At 40.5% G+C, this 17,089-nt stretch overlaps 1 protein-coding gene across 2 annotated transcripts in view; it reads left to right on the forward strand.

Annotated features, from left to right (window-relative positions):
• Positions 1-8,614: 8,614 nt before the first annotated feature.
• Positions 8,615-17,089, forward strand: part of Prkg2 (protein kinase cGMP-dependent 2) — a 97,286-nt gene continuing 88,811 nt past the window's right edge. For both annotated transcript variants that reach the window (XM_020187948.2, XM_020187949.2), the window contains exon 1: positions 8,615-8,889. The gene's annotated coding sequence lies outside the window, so the exon portion shown is untranslated. The remainder of the gene's footprint in view (positions 8,890-17,089) is intronic.

A 17,089-nucleotide genomic window follows, 5' to 3' on the forward strand; every position in this document is an offset into this window, starting at 1 on the left:
TTTTCTGTCCCTGAGCAGATGGTTCTTCCTGGCATTATGGCGTCAAATGAGCTCACTTAGTGGTATACTGTTTACACAGACCAAGCAAAACCTGAAAAACAATTTGACCCAATGAAGGACTGAAACTAAACAGGATTCTCAATTACCCCTATTTCAGGGAAATATTATTGCTTACTGATTAAATGAAACCTTCAGTGTCTGGAGGACTTTCTGGGAGGAACAATCAGCTACAGACAGTCTGGGTTTGGGAAATGAGATGACTTTATATCTTCTATGAGGTCCTAATGATTTTAGTTCCTCTTCAATGATTATGTGAAAAGATAAATGCAATATAGGTTTCTGCTTTTCAAATGCCAGAATGAGCAATAATAGCCTGTACCTATATGGAATAATTCTCTAGAAGATATAAGTAAAGAACAAATAATAGCACATAAATTATTTTCATTTATCTTTCATTAGATTGGTGTTAAATTATCATTGCTTCTAATTTAAACTAGTCTGTAATGATAATATAAACAACAAATATACAAAAAAGCAAAAGCCAGCCACTATTAAAAATCAGCTGTGCTAACCTAGCTATTGCTAGAGAAGCATGGATGTTCTTTTTAAATTTATAGCCAAGACTGTCATTTACAGAGTTATTGCTATGCCATTTTTATTTGGTGGTACAAACAGCATCTGGATACCCAAATGGCTAGCCTGTCTCTGGCTATAGCACACAAGGTCGTGCCATGGAATAGAATTATTCCCCAGCATATTCCAGAGCTATGTTACATTCTGGCTGGAAGTTACAGCTGAATCAGTTCTTAAGATTATTCTTTTATTTGTGGCATTCACTGAGTGGTTACCATGAAGAAAAGGTTTCTGTGGTTGCATAGGAGTTCACAATTTAATCCTAAACCAGGTACATTAAGATTTCATTATAAAACCCCTTAATGGAAGCTTGATATAGATAAAGGCTCCACCAGGTTCTAACATTGTGGAAACAGTCCTGAGGACAGGCCCACAGCAGTGTGAGGGGGTGTCTGGAGTGTAAGCATGCATGTATTTGTTTCTCCTGCTCACTCACCCCTCCTAGTCAGCTCTCATACTGCATATAGGAGGGCAGCATGGTTTCTCATCTTCGAATCTTCCAAATGATCTCTTCTCCCAGGTTATTGGCACCTTCTAGCCCTTGAACCTCCAGGCCAATTTAGATCCTACGGAGGTCTTGGCATTACTGGAGTGTCCGTAAGAAACAAATGGGGCTGCCCTCTGGGGCCCTACCATCCAAAGTGTGATCCCTGAACCAGCAGCAATGCATCTGGGAGCTTGTTAAAAAATGCAAGTCAATATCTTGGCCCTAGACTTTGGCCCTAGAACTTGCATTTTCACAAACTTCCCTGGTGATGAGATGGGCACAAAAGTTTGAGAAGCACTGGTCTAGGTCCTCCTAGTTGTTTAGTGTATTCCTTTCTCGTGGCAAACTCCCATGCTGAGCTACAAGATACCACTCCGACATGCCAGAAAGTCACATTAGAAATGTGAGATTATTGCAGTGGGAAAGCAGTGCTGCAGAACTGCTTTTAGATATCTGTATACTTCTGGAGGCTTTGTCTCTACAACATATTAAGCACATTAACATATGTTGACCTCCCATTCAAATACATATACATATTTTTACAAATACACACATACAAATACATACATTTTTTGAAAAAATGAAACATTTTTATAATTTTAAAAGTGAGTTTTGATATGACTAAGTTATTCCTTTTCTTTCCTAATTAAAAAATTAATTATATATACACACACTTATGTGTATATTTATGTATGCAATCACACAAGCATTTGAATTGTTATCTGGAATTATTCATAAGAATATGAGGGGAATAATTCAAGTCATAATAATATTATTATTTTCTCTGTGAAGAGTCAGTGAGACCAACTACTATGAGTAAAGATGCTGTAATGAAGGTTTGAAGAAAGATGAAAAGGTTTAGTATTTCCATTATAGTAAAGAGGAAGAAAATGGACCAAGAGAATTCAACAGGAGTTTCAGGGAGTATTTAGTACCAAGATGAGACTGACATCAAGAATTTATAGTGGCATTAACCCCAAAATGTTTATCATTGCCTACAGGGCCTATATGATTTGGCCCTAACCCTCTCCTCCCTGACCTATCCAACATTACATTCTTCCATGTTCAATGTCCCACCACCATGTTCTTCCATCTGTCCCTGAAGCCCATCACCTCCTCATAACCATCACACTTGCTGTTCTCCTTATCCTCTGCTTGGCATGTTGTTCCCCTAGAGCATCCTGTGGTGGGATTTGCTTCAACATTTGGGCTTCACTCGTATATGCTGCTTCTGAGGACCACCTTTCAAAGTAAGCCCTGTACACTCAACTTACATCATTCTATTCTGTAGTCTTCATGACACTTGTCAATACTAGAATAGCTCTCTGTTATTTGTGTATTTATTTTATACCTTCCTCCCAGAATTGTTCCTTCCCATTTCCATTACTCCAGGACTCCATTCCCATTCTGACCTCTGGAGAGGTAAACATTCTCATGTGTTTTTTTGTATCTTTTTTATTTTTACATGTTTTTGCAAAATGAATATTGTATTTTATGCATAGTTGTTTTGCTTTAGGCAAAGGATATTATGCTACATATACATAGCTCATTTCATTTTCCACTAAATATTTAAAGATATATGGTGATTGCTTTTTCAATATCTGATTTGTTATTTCTAAGCATTATATAATTTTCTGTGGCATATACTCTCCAATAATGTATATATCCGTCCTCTCAGGCATGGACACCTGGATGTCCTAGTCCTCTAATCATAACAATAACAAAGTAGCAATACACATACTTGCCCATATCCCCTAAAGTGCAGATATGACAGTTTCTCTAGGATTTACAGTCTGCTCAGAAGTGGGCTATATGTAGTATTAATTTGAATAAATCTTGCTGGATGGTGTCCAGAAGGTTTTACTGATCTAATCTGCTACCATTGATACAGAATTTAATTTTATGAGAAAAGGGTCTCCGCCTACCTTGTTCCACTAACAAGCATTGCCTAAATATAAGAAAAAGAAGGTGAGATGCAGGCTTCTTCCAGGATGGGTGCTTCATCTGGCTGTTGTAAGACATAAGATTAGGGAAAAGTACCAAGAGAGTAGAATAATGTACTCTAATGCCCACTAACTATTAAGGAGCTGAGTAAAGACAGAGAAGAAGTAAATAGAGGATCAAGAATCTAGAAATCCCTGTAAGGTTAGAAAAGACACAAAGGGAAAGTGATTGAGCAAATAAACTTGAAGGAATGCAAGTTGTAGTTATAGTGTGCTTCCTCAAAAACAGTATCTATAGAGCCAGAGCTCACCTGCTAAGACTTTATTCAGGGTATAACCTAGGGCAGCAGGAGTGAGGGGAAAAAGGGAAATGAGAGAGAGAGAAGGAGAAAAAGCAGACTCAGGATGGCGCATTACCAATCCGTCTGCAGCTTCTCTAGACAACAAAGACAACTAGCTTCTCTAGACAGCTCAGCTGGTTGCTGAGTCCTGCTAGAGCGGAGGGACATTGCATCTTTGAAAAGCTCCTGGGTGGCAGGAAGAGCAAACAATTTGTCCGTTGTTTTCCTCCTGGCTCCTGTCACTCAGTGGTCAAGGTCAATTCCACAGGGCATTAACTCCACTGTATTTCTGGGTGGTGTTCTGGGCTCCTCCTGGCAGCAGCTTGGGAAGCCAGAGCTTCTGTGGGTTCAGTCAGGTCACTCCAGGGAGCTGGAGCTAGTGAGGCTTCCTCTACAGCAAATGTTCCAGAGCCTATGCTGGCCTGGCCTTCAACCCAAGGAAGGTTGAGGTTTATGGCAGCATTAGCCTGAGCTTTACAAGCATGGGGAAGGGCAGGAAACATTGCTAGGGCCGTTGTGGCTGAGAAGCATAGTAAAGGTCCAAAGTCTTGGGGGCATGCAGGACCAAGTTGACCTGGGGTGTCTATTTCATATATTGTGAGAATGAGTAATTTTAGTGGAATTCTATGTGTGAATATGGGAGTGAAGAGCTGAAGCCAACTGAGATGCAAGGTACTGGATATGAGAAGGCTAAAGAGTTGAGAGTGCTGAGTGTTGGATGAGTGGGTGGCTCATGTTACTAAGATAGCACAGAATGGTTGAATGCCAAGCAATGTAAGCCTGGTGCATAGTTAATGCACACTGGCTACATAGTATTTAACGAGTATCCATAACTAGACAAAAAGTCAATATTTAGGAAACCTAATATAGATAAAACCAGAAAATTAAATTTATTTGTATTTTGGTGTTTTATGGTAAATTTTACTATTTCTTGATTCCTCATTAGGCAGAATATTAATTTTTAAATGAAATGTTATTCTAAACAACTGTCATGATTCCAGAGAGAAAATCAAGAATATGCTCCATATTCTATAGAATTTCAGAAACATAAATATATAGAGGCTATGGTTCTCTATCAAGTTCAATATTGAAGTTGCTGTGGATGCTGGAAGAGATGTGACCCATGCTCTCCAGATATTAACAGTCCAGCAGTGGGAGATAAGACATGTAGATAGATAACAGTAATACAAAGTAGAAAGCAATGAGTACTTTATAAGAGGGCCTGAGATAAAGTACAGTGCCAAGGAAGTTCTGAAGAAAGGTCAGATATTTAGAAGTAATGATTGAAGTTAGGAGAAGAGGGGAGTGGTTAAGTGTAAAGTTCTGGGAAACTTTAGACTGTTTGGGAGTAGAAATAGAGCAAGGAGGACACTCAAGACATACATGGCGAAGACACTGGTTGGTTTACAATGAAGGACACATGGAGGCTCTGGCTGCTGCCTGGAGAGGCTAGGAAACATTTTGAATGCATCAGGAATTAGTGCCCATCAGTCTCACTGTCCTTCCCACCAGGGATCAGTAGGGAGGATTTGGCAAATGAGAAGTCACTGTCCCATTGGAAAGAGCAGAGTAGAATGGAGAATAATCCTCGTGCTGGGTGTGGAGGACTGTAAGACATTAGTAACGAGTTCCCATGAAGGAAGTAGGGATTTCTTTGAAGACTCATGTATCTTGGTATACAGTTTTTTTAAAAAGGAAATTAAAGACAGTAGATTAAAAGAAATTAAAGCAGTAGGAATGACTGCTCGTGAGGTCAGCATAGAAGACAAGCAAGTTCACTTGAAAATAAGTGAACGAATAAGAAAGAAAGAAGCAAACCCTAAGAGGTAGTGAGAAAATAGAGTATTTTTGTACTTTTCAAGTCCCCAGGAAATCTGCTGTTATCTAGAAGGGAGCTCAGCTTGAGCCTAGTAGGGCTCTGAGCTGGAGTTCAAGCATTATGAGGCCAAAGCTGATCTGATGGGGGTGGAGTAACAGAAGTCTTTGTGCAGGGGGAACTACAGAGTCCCTGTTCAGAAATTCATCCCAAGAAAATAGAATTCAGGTCGGAAGAGTTTGAATAGAAGTAGTCCCAGGGCTTCCAAATATTAATTCAGCATGGAAGCATTATTGGGATTTGTTTCCAGCTTAGCCCCTTGGAGGCAGTTCCTTCTGGAAAAAAAGAAAGTAGACAAGAACAGAGATTTCTGTAAAACATGGAGCTGCTTGGGGACTTCTGTAGTTCTGTGTGAAACAAGGAAAGGATGGACCTTTCATCCTTCCTATCTCCATAGGCTGTCTCTGAGTTTTGACCTGATGACAACCCCAGCTCTCTGGTAGCAAGGCTTAGCAGAGACCAAGACACACAGTGGAACAGAGGCACACTCAGTAGAAGAAGGTTTATTTATCAACACATGTTCTGTATGCCCAGTAGCCCAGAGAAACACTGCAAAGGAAACATGGAGGGGGCTGTACCCATTAGTCAATGGCATAGAAAGGTCAGTAGATTGCAATCTCTCTAGAAGATAGAAGAGATAAAATTTTTAGGCTCTGGAATAACTTAGTCTGGCTCTACAACTTATTAGCTCTTTACACTTAATTTAACTCTTTGAGCTTGATTCCCAAGGTCTGCTTACCTCCTCCATTGAATGCATAAGACAGAAGTTGCACATGGCATAGAGTCAACGAATGCACATGGAGATTCCCTCTTCCTGAAGATGCCTCCTCCTCAGCCCTATCTGACTCTTACTCATCTTAAGTTTAAATGCCACTTTTTCCTGGAGATGGCATTCCTGAGCAAAGGCAGCAAACTCTGGAGTTGCCTACCCACCATCCATTGCCACCTTCTCCTTTTTGTTGAGGTTTTCACTTCTCAAAGAATTGCAATCCCGAAGATTTTAGGAATAAATCCTGAAAAGCCTAAACCAACCAATCATTGCAATCCATGGACATGCGACTCAGTTTTGACAAATGGCAGGTGAGAAGACTCATTGGCAACTTCTGAGAAGGATTTCCCCATTCTTGAAAAAGAGACACTGCTTCCTTTTGGCACTGTCAGGATTAAACAATTGGAGCTATCCCAATTATTCTGAGGTCATAGGCGGGGCAGCTGTTGTGGCCACAGCTGGGAATGGCAGGGGAAATAGTGGAAATGGTCAAGGGCCCTTCCTGATATTACTGAGTTGCTGGATCCACCAACTAGAGCCTCCTGACCTTGGGACTGCTTGCCATATGAAACAACAAAAGTTCTTATCATTTAAGACATTTTAAATTGGTTAATTATTAATGGTAGCCTCACATTTTGAACCTGTAGTTTATTCTTATATTTGCCTCCACAGTATTTATCACATACATAGTTATTCCCGTGTTTATTTGCTTAGTGTCTGCTTCCCTCACCACACTGTAGACTCTAAGTAGACAGAGATGAAAAGTTCATTTTGTTCACCATTAATTTCCCAGTTTTTAGCACTGGGACAGAGATAGAGGAGGTGCTGAAACCACTGGTGAAAGACTGAATAAAGTACTCAATAATCATTACTGATCCTCTGTCCCCAACCCTTTCTCCTCTTCTTCCTTGCTCAGCATGGTTGCGCTGACAATTCAGGACTGCCATGAGAGAAACTAAACTCCCTCTCAAAGTCTGACTGATTGGGTGACCTTGGGCAGAGCCTTACCCCATCAGTGGCTTTCAACCTTTTATCTCAAGAAAGCACGTGTTACATGGTGGAACCAGTGCACACACATGTATTTAACTGAAACAGAAGATTTATAAAGTATATTTACTCTGTGTGACATACTGCTATTTTATTCTATTCTACATCATTAAAAATGGTAGCTCTGACTCAGTACATTAAGTTTATCAGACATCAACCAGCAATCCACAGTTCAAAACAATCTGGATTAAATGAAATATAAGAAGGTTGAGATCGTCTGCATTTCTCCTCTTTTTTGTTAAATCATTCATAAACAATCAGTCCATTTATTACCATGACTTAGCAATGAGTTAATTATTTTCTCATTTTCCATGGAATTCTTCTTCACCCCCAACTCTTCTGGGTAGGATTTACTGGATACCATCATGAAATGTACAGATTCTGCCTTAAGTTCATGAACAATGTACTTAAGCTTATTTTTCTCCAGTTAGCACAAAACCAAACAGGACTGTATTCTTCTTCCTCTGAAATTTCATGATCTTGTACAAGGCATTTACATGGGCCTCATTCTGTGTAAGTTTATGCAAGTAATGGTGCACATTGGTGTTACTTGAGTCCCACTGCCACCATGTGGTTTAAAACCCAAGGGAGTCAGGTTCTAACATTCTCTGGATGCACTGTGAAGAATAGACCCTCACAGTATTTCCCATTCCTTCACACAGAAACTGCCCTTGTCCTTGGAGGGGTTGCCAGTGAAATTCCTCTTGGGGCAGGAGGAAAGGGGAAAAGCCACACAGAGATTTCGCAACTCCAGAGCACAGCAAATAATGCGGTAGGTGTTATATACATATATTTAGAAAACCATAAAGCACGCCCCAGGAGGAAAAATGTACTCAAAAGGCAACGGGAGAGTATTAAATTACCTGCCTGAGAGATCAAGAAAGCTCCTTGTTAAAGCCCTACAGATTGGGGGTTGAGGGGGACAGGATATAATCTCTGTCCCTTGCATTGGCAAACTAGAAGCAAGTTATGGCTTCAGAGTCCGGGAAGAGCGCGTCGTCAAGCTGCTCCGAGGTCACATCACATGTCTTCTCAAAGGGCAGTGCTGTGACACAGGAGAGCATGTCTAGGATGTGTGCGCCTGTTTGCGCTCTGGGAAAAAAAGGCGAGATGAACAGTCTGCAGTGGAGACAGGCTGGAGGGATGGGGGACAGGGAAGGACGGAAACGATGAATGTCCCCTCCCCCCCAACTTTCCTCCCCTCTTGTCCCACACGCTCGAAATAGAAATAATAATGACATTAAAAAAAATAAAGATGCTTACACATGATGTTATCTCTTTACTTAAGTTGCCTCGCTCGGGAAGTATGGTGTATAAAGTGCAGACTGCGGCTGTCGCCACAGGCTTGTCTAGGGAGTCAAGGTTCGGCTGGTGTGGGTGACCCCACCTTTAGGGAAGCTGGCTCTCCGCTCTTCCTCGCCATAGCCCCGCTGACCCCCGCCCTCCTCTGTCCCTCCTCTGCCCCTCCCTCTCTCCCCCTCCCTCCCTGCGCGCCTCCTCTGGCACCGGCCCCGGCGGCGGAGTGAGGTGGCCGCACCGACGCCGCCGCAGCTCCTGTCCACAGCGCGCTCGCCGCGTCTCCGGCTCACACGCAGCCCGAGCCGTGGCGCCCGCAGCCCTGGGCCCTCGCTGCGCACCGTGCGCCCGGCCCGGGCTGGCTGAGCCGACCTGAGCTGGGCTTGGGCGCCGCAGGCAGCTGAGGAGGGCGGCCTGGGAGAGGACACTGAGACGCAGGGCCGGCCGCGCGGAGGTGACAAGCTGCGCACCTGGAAAGTTACCCAGCTGGCTGAGTGGTGAGGTCCTTGGGCTGGGGACTTGGGCACTCAGGGCGCGCGGGGAGGGACGAAATCCGGGTACACGCGTGTGCATGCTGTGCGTGCGTTGCGCTGTGCGCGCCTCTGTTCCACACCCAGCCGGTGTCTTGCTTGTGCTGTTTGCGTGGGGACGTGGGCACGCGTTGCGTTCACTTGGTGTGGCAGCTAGGTTTGGAAGCTCGATTTGGAGCCCAACGTGGCAGCAACAGCCTCCATTGCTTCTCCGGGCTTGGGGCTTGGAGTGACTGTCAAGGTGTGCGCTAAAGGCTTTGCTTCTCTGAGGTTTGGGTAGCTGTTAGGAGACAGCACTCAGACAGGGACTTTTACAAGTCCTTGTAAACTTGTGTGGGTGTCCTGTGTCACTCTCAGCGCTGTGAGGCACTGCCACATATCTGTATTTCCTGGTGATGAAGAAACAAGGACAAAGAAATGCAAACAAGATATCAGCTGCATTGGGGATAAGAGAAAAAGAAAGGGGTCCAGGTACAAGCATGAGACCCAGAGTGCAATAGCATAGCAGTTGAGGCCTGAGCTGAGAATACAAAGAAACAGTGCAGGCAACATAATTAGGTACAACGGTTGACGCTCAAACAGACGCCTCAGTTTCCTGGGTTTTCATCTTCCTCCCTACATTCCCAGGGGCAATTTTTTTTTCTTAAATAAAGGAAGAGAAGACATACACCTGCTCCCTGCCACACCCCCATGCATACAGTTCCTTAAAAATTGTCTTTCTTTGCAAGTTTCTATTTAATTCAACGAGAAGGCGATCATCCCACATAATACACAGCAGCTGTTGCTAGTGCTCCTGTTTAGTTTTGCACAGGAGGTTAAGAGCTGATATGATGAAGAATGCTCTTTGGAGTAGAAACTATTCTTTCCTTTGGAATACTGTGCAACCTAGAATAAGCAACATACAAAGTTGATGTCCAGGAATCTTCCTTTTTTAAATAAAATTTTTACTAGGATATATTCATCAGGAATCTTCCTTTTCCATGGAATTCTTAACTCCAGGCCACTGAAATCACTGCATATGAGGCTAAGAAGCATTCACCTCATAGTGAAGGCATGGGTTGCCTGGATGTTGCCCAAGTTCTGTGATCCCATGTTGTCTCCTTCCCCTCTAGGCTGTTTGCTTATCAATTATGCCCTCTTCTCCTGTTTGAATTTTTTCTGTCTTTTGGTTCATTATCCTGGGTTTATGAATACTCTCATTTCCACTATTCTAAAAATCTTTCGATCTGTGATCCGTGATATCTTCTTGAATCACCTCCTCAGCACTGCTCTTTCTATGGTGCTTTGTACTCCTGTCCTCACTCTTTTCTCCTGCAAACGACTAAACCTAGTGCTTTCCCCTCTAATCTCATTTCCTTTGACAAGGCTGGGATTTGATTTGTAGCCTGTTCACCTCTTTCAAATATTGTCTCCATGGCATCTATCATACTTCTCTTAGATCTCGTATTTGTACAACTATTCTTCTTCCTCCCCTCCCACAAATAATGTCTAAGGTATTACTTGTATGTTCATACTCAACAATAGAGTCATTCTCTTCTTCCTCAGTGATCTCATTTACTCATGGGACTTTGAGTCTTACCTCTATAGAACAGACTGGACTTTCCTTCTTTGTGTTGTGGTAGACATTTCTGCCTTGGTGACCCACAGGCATGTCACACTCAATATATGTAAGTCCATGTCTTCATAAGGCATGCTCCTTCTCCTGCCATCTGGCAGTTCTCAGTGGCTGGCCCATTGATAGTACTCTATGTGTCATGTTTGAATGAGTGAATAAATCATGCAGAATGAAAAGGCTGCCTTTCTCCAATCCTTCAAAGATCAAAACACTAGAATCATTTTGTCTCCCTTTTTTTTTTTGGCTGTGCTGGGCAGCAAACCCAGGGCTTTGTGCACGCTAGCCAAGCACTGTACCACTGAGCTATATCCCAGTCCTCATTTTGTCTCCCATTGTTTACTTTACCTTCAATGTTTCTCCCACTCATCCTCTTTGAACATTAAACCCTCTCCATTCTTTCTCACTGTAACCATAGCAACAACCTCTATTTACCATATCTGCAGTTTTCTTTCCAACCTCACATAGACTTAGACACTCTTCCTTTCCTTATTACCAAACTGAAGGGCATTTCCTCAGCTTCAGATTCCACTTGTGTCTGAATTACTATTACATATTTCAGTTTCTCCCTTTCTTTTTGTTTTCTAGCCCCTCATTTCTTACTGCTCCCTGAATTTCCTTACCTAAAATTTCCACAGGTCCCTCAAACTGTTCATGTCTAAAATGAAACTTGGATCCCTCAGATCTGCCCCTCATCTTGGTTACTGACATCACTTCTTACCCACAATATAAACTTGAATGACTTTATTTTCTTTCTTCCCACCATCACTCAAATTCCATCAGCTATAATCTCCTGACTTTCATCTATGAACCCACATTTCTGTGTGTTTCTTGTTTATCTGTTAACGGAATACCTCAAAATAGCTGAGTGGAATAGTACTAAAATTGGCAGGCAAAATATAGAATATGTGGCATTCATAAAATTTACTGTGAACATTTAGCTAGGGGGAGGGGCACTTCAAAGATAGTCTTGGGGGGAACTGAAACTTCAGTACAGTAAACTCATGATTTCATGTCAAGAGAAAATTACTCTCCATTCAACATGCTGAGGGTAGAGAAAATAAACAGTAGATTGAAAATGGAGCCTTAGGTCAATAGTCACAAAGTCAGATGAAAGGATGCTTTTAATTGTGGAATTAATAGGAGATTTAGCTGTTTCTCACAAGGTTAATTGTCTGATTTGCTCAGGAAGAAGAAACAGGGAGTTGTATATTCAATGATGGTCAATTATTTTCTAAAAGAACTATGGTGGAACAAACCCGTGGTAACACCATATTGGAATGCATCAGTTTCCTACACAATTTTATTTAGAAAAGCCTGTATAATTCAGTCCTCTGATATCAAGCTAAACTGCCCATATCATAAAAAATAATCTATTCTGCTTTTCATGGTTTATTGAAGGAAAGGAAATTGTGAGTTACTTATAGCTGTAAGTTTTATGAAATCCTCTATGATAATGTTTGCCTTTTCTGGTTACCATGGAGATAGTCCACTTTTTTTTTCTCTAGTTCAAAAAGTTTGAGTAATGAGAGTAGGGTTGGGACTCAGGGCTAGCCTTATTCTTGTACTTATCACTCACTTGTGTACTTACTCGGACTGATGCAATAGCCTCTTAGTTTGTCTTACTTCCTCTAAGCTCTTTTTACTCTGTTCCATATTTGTTTCCAGGAAAATTATCTTTATAAAGGACAGATAGGACCACATAAATTGAAAAAAACCTGGCTTACATAACTTGGATACTGTAACGTGGCATACTAATTTTTTCAGTATCTTACTCCAGTATCTTACTTTTTTAGCTTCATTACTCATCAGTTTCATTCCACCCATCATGCATTTTAGCCTGTTTCCTGAATTTGCTTTAAGTTTTCTTGTGTTTATATTTTAGTACATGTTCTTTTTTTAATTAATAGACTTTCTGTTCTAGAGAAGTTTTACATTCACAGAAAAATTGACTGAAAAGTACAGAAAGTTCCTATGAATGCCCCTCCACTAGATTCTCCTGTTCTTAACATCTTGCAACAGTGTGGTGTAGTTGTTACAATTTATGAACAAATGTCAACACATTATTATTAACTAAAGTCCATAGGTATATAAGGGTTTGTTCCTTGTGTTGTACATTCCATGTACCCAACTGTATAATGACATACATCTACTGTCACAGTGTCCTACAGAATAGTTTCAATGCCTTAAGCATCTCCTAAGCCTCTCATTCCTCCCTCCCTCCATCTCCCAAACTCCTGCCAATCACTGATCTTTTTACTCTGTCCAAGTTTTGTATTTCCAGAAAGTCATATTGTTGGAATCATACAGATGTATGTTTTTGAAATTGGCTTTTGTTCACTTAGCAATTTGCATTTAAAGCTCTTCCATATCTTCTCATTGGTGGATATTACTTTTTATTATTGAATAATATTCTGTTACATGGATGTACCGCAATTTATTAACCCATGGAAGGACATACTTGCTTCCAAGTTCTACCAGTTAAGAATAAAGCTACAGGTTTTGTTGAAAATAAGTTTCTTATTTGTGAATAAGTTTGAGGAAGCATTACTAGCTTTGTAAGAAACTTCCATCTCCTCTTCCAAAGTAGCTGTAACAGTTTACATTCCTATCCCTGTTGCTCAATATCTGCCTGCTTTTGGTGTTGTCTGTGTTTTGGATTGTAGTTATTCTAATGTGTGTGCAGTGGGATCTCATTAATGTTTTAATCTGAAATTCCTCAATGAAGTATGATTGTGAACATCTTTTTTCATATGCTTATTTGCCATCTGCGAATCTTTGGTGAGGTGTCTGCTCAGGCATTTTGCCTATTTTTCAGTTTTTTTTTTTTTAAACGGTTGAGTGTTAAGAATTCCTCCTTTCTTAAATGTGTTTTGGAAGTACTTTCTTCCAGTCTATGGCTTCTTGTTGTGTTCTCTTCTTTTGCAGAGAAGGTTTTAATTTTAATGAAAGAGAAGGTTTTAATTTTAATGGAGTCTGAATTACAATTTCTCCTTTCATGAATTGTGCTGTTTGTCTTTTATCTAAAAGGTCATCACCAAACCCAAGATCACTTAGATTTTCTTCTATGTCTTCTAGGAGTTTTATAGTTTTGTCTCATATGTTTAGGTCTGTGATCTGTTTTGGAGTTAATTTTCATAAAAGATGTAAGGTCTGTGTCTAGTTCGTTCTCTCCCTCACTCCCTCTTCTTTCTTACCCCCATCTCTCTTTCTCTCTCTCTCTCTCTCTCTCTCTCTCTCTCTCTCAGCATATGGATGTAATACATTACCCTTTTTCCAATGACTTGCCTTTGCTTCTTTGTCAAGTCTCAGTTGACCACACTATTTGGGTCTACTTATGGGCTCTCTGTTTTGTTTCATTGATGTACTTGTCTCTTCTTCTACCAGAGTCTTCACAGTGATTTTCACTTTCCGTACCATCTTGATGATTATAGCTTTGTAGTAAGTCAAAAGTTGAGTAGTCTCGTTCTCTGACTTTGTGCTCCTGATACTACACAGTCTATTGCATTTAACTCTCTGAGAATGTCCAATAATCTCTGTGTCCATTACTCTCTTCTCTTACTGACACTGAACCCCAGCAGTTGGCCTGAGGGCGTAGAAACACAAAGGGAAAGTGCTTGGACTGGGACTTCTGAGCTCTCTGCTCTGTTCCATTGATCTCCGTCTCTATTGGCTCTGTAAGCTTGAGTAGCAGTCTACCATCTCCTGTATTTATAGATGCACATGTATCTGCGTATAATAATTAAGTGTGAGAGAGAGAATATTTATATCTCTTCATATGGGTAGAGAGAGAGAAGTATTTTCTAGATCAGAGCCACGATTTGAGTTTCAGACTACCTTAGAACTAGAGGAAAAACATACAACAAGGTGATTTCCCCCACAACGACTGCCAGGTGTGAATGGCCTGCAAGAGCCCTCAGACTTTCCCTCTCCTGTGTCTCCTTGTGTCTCCTATTTACCCTGTGGTGGATTGCATTTGGGAATAGCTCATTTGGGAATGAGCACATTGACATAATGATAAAAAAATATAATATAAATAGTTTTCCTCTGTCCTTGCTAAAGGCCACACTACTCTCATCCTGGTTGAAGTGTGTTGTCTTCGCCACAAAGCATGTTTCTTTTGTGCCTTCTAAATTAACTCAGAGGGCTTTTTTTTTTTTGTTCACACTGCAATGTGTGAAAATTACTAGGAGCACAGGAGGGACTAGGGGCTCTGAGGAGTCCTTGCAGTTCTGGAATTGGCTGTGTTGTTCCAAATGCTCTCTCATATCTGTATTTTGATGGAGCTTGTTTCCCAAGCTATTGTTACAGAATGTCCCCTTTCCTTTTCCCCTCTCTCTTCCTTTCCCTTCATTTCTTTTAGCATTTCTGAGGTTTGAACTCAGGGCCTTGGAATTGAACCATGGCCCCAACTCTTTTTGCTTTAGTTTGTTTTCAGATAGGTCTCATGCTGTTCCAGGACTGGCCTCAGACCTCTATTCTCCTACATGTGTCTCCTATGTACCTGGAATTACAGATGTGTGTCACCATGCCCAATTTGTTTTTTTTGAGATAAGGTTTTGCTGATTTTTCCTCATACTGGCCTGGAACCATCATCCTCCTATTTCTGCTTTCATGTAGCTGGAATTGCAGGTGTATAGCACCATGCCTGGCTCATAACTGCCAAGACATTAAGCACTTGTCTATAGTTCCATAGTACTAAAAAAGCTTGTAATTATCTGATGTGTACTACATGCCAGGCATTTCACAGGGTACTTTACAAGCATAATCTTTATAATAGAGCCTATAGAATGGATATGTGTATATCCATTTTATAGATAAGAAAATTAAATCAGGCAAGTCATTTATAAAAGGATGGAAGAAGAGGGCAGATTGTTTCAAAACCCTGAGTAGACCGACTCCATTGTTCATGTTAAATTCAGGTCTTCATCTCTGAAGTCATTTCTTGTGCTACTCTCTAAATGTAAGAATAATTTTAATAACCTGTAGTTAATAGATTGATGAAATATCATCCTGTAGTTCAATTCTCCTTGTGGCTAGCAATCCATACTTGAGAAATAGCTTCTCTTAGTGACTGATACAAGCAGACAGAGTGAATCTAATTAGCTTTTGTGAAGCTAAAGACTTGAAACCTTGGTTTCAGGGACAATGAAATTTAAACAGGTAAACTAAGATATTAGACTAATATTGAACACATAGTAGCTCACTTATATTCAGTTAGTGACCTGAAAGATGAACTAGTTACTCTTATGTTACCACCGTCTGAAATTCTGAATAGCTTGAAAGATTTATACAGCTTCTGAACTGACTTCATTAAAACCAGAGAATAGGTGATGTTTGAGGATTTAACACCCTCTGCCTAACTGTGCTTCAGGTTTGTAAAATTATTGAATTGTTACAGAATTTTTTAATGCTATTCATAGAGCAAAAATGATTCTGGGCATTTTCATATTTAGGATGCTAAAACTGTTTTGCTGTCAAATTTAACTGCAAATCCATAAAAGGATATGCCCTGTATAGTACATGACACTTAGATCTTAGTAAACAATTGTTCCATGAATAAAGGATGAATTGTTAGCTTAATATTAAATTTGAAGATGTTCATGCTTGCTTTTGTTCTTCATAAGGCAATTCCTTTTCTTCCTACCCCTCCTTGGCCTAAAAATGCTTATCCATGAACCAAGCAGCCTGTCTAGAACATGGCTCAGTGCTGCATGATAAAAATTTATGCACATGTTAATTTAAGCATGAAAGCACACTTTCATGTGTTTGTAACTAAGAATCTCATTCAAGTTAATTCTCATATCCTACTCTTAACATGTTTTGAATCACTTATTCAGGATCCAAGCATCTTCAGGGACACTTTGAATTCTTGTCTTCTCAACCTTCTTATGTATTTTTAATATATAAGGACAGTAAATACTGCCAGCTGAACAGAAACTTGAAAGTTTAACTCCAGCACTTCTCTGCAACATATTAAGACGACTCTTTGCAGGCTAATGTTTATTAATGGATACTCTGAACCTGAATTCTATCAGGAATATCCCAATATTGCAACATCACTTTTATAAATACATTTATTTTTTGTTCACATCATCCATCTGAGGCAGCCTTCATTGACTATTTGGTTGCATCTGCTTCAAACTTTAGAGGCTGTGTCACGTTTTTATCTCTATGCCTTTGTAGAGGTCACAATTAATCTGGTAGAGCTAGCAAAATAAAGCTAAGCACTTCATTTCCATCTGAGCTTGAAATATGGAGGGAAAGAGGGGATGAGAATGTGCTTACAAGTCTTATACTTCCTGAGTTAGGATCATCAAGAATTGCATGTGTAAGAGTGTAAAGTTTAAGTAGGTAGCCTTAAACCTATGATAGGTAGCTAGCCAAAGCAGCATTTGCCAAATTTCATCTGTTTGAGTTCTACTGTTATGATTTTGCTCATCTGTGCTTATCATCCACTGATGATTTTCTTTTATTTTCATTGAATTATCTCAGTAAACCTAAATTCCTCACTCAGCCTCCATTGAAGCAGTACTATCCATGATAGCAAAACTT

Source organism: Castor canadensis, chromosome 9 (genome assembly GCF_047511655.1).
Source record: "Castor canadensis chromosome 9, mCasCan1.hap1v2, whole genome shotgun sequence".
Lineage (NCBI taxonomy): Eukaryota > Metazoa > Chordata > Mammalia > Rodentia > Castoridae > Castor > Castor canadensis.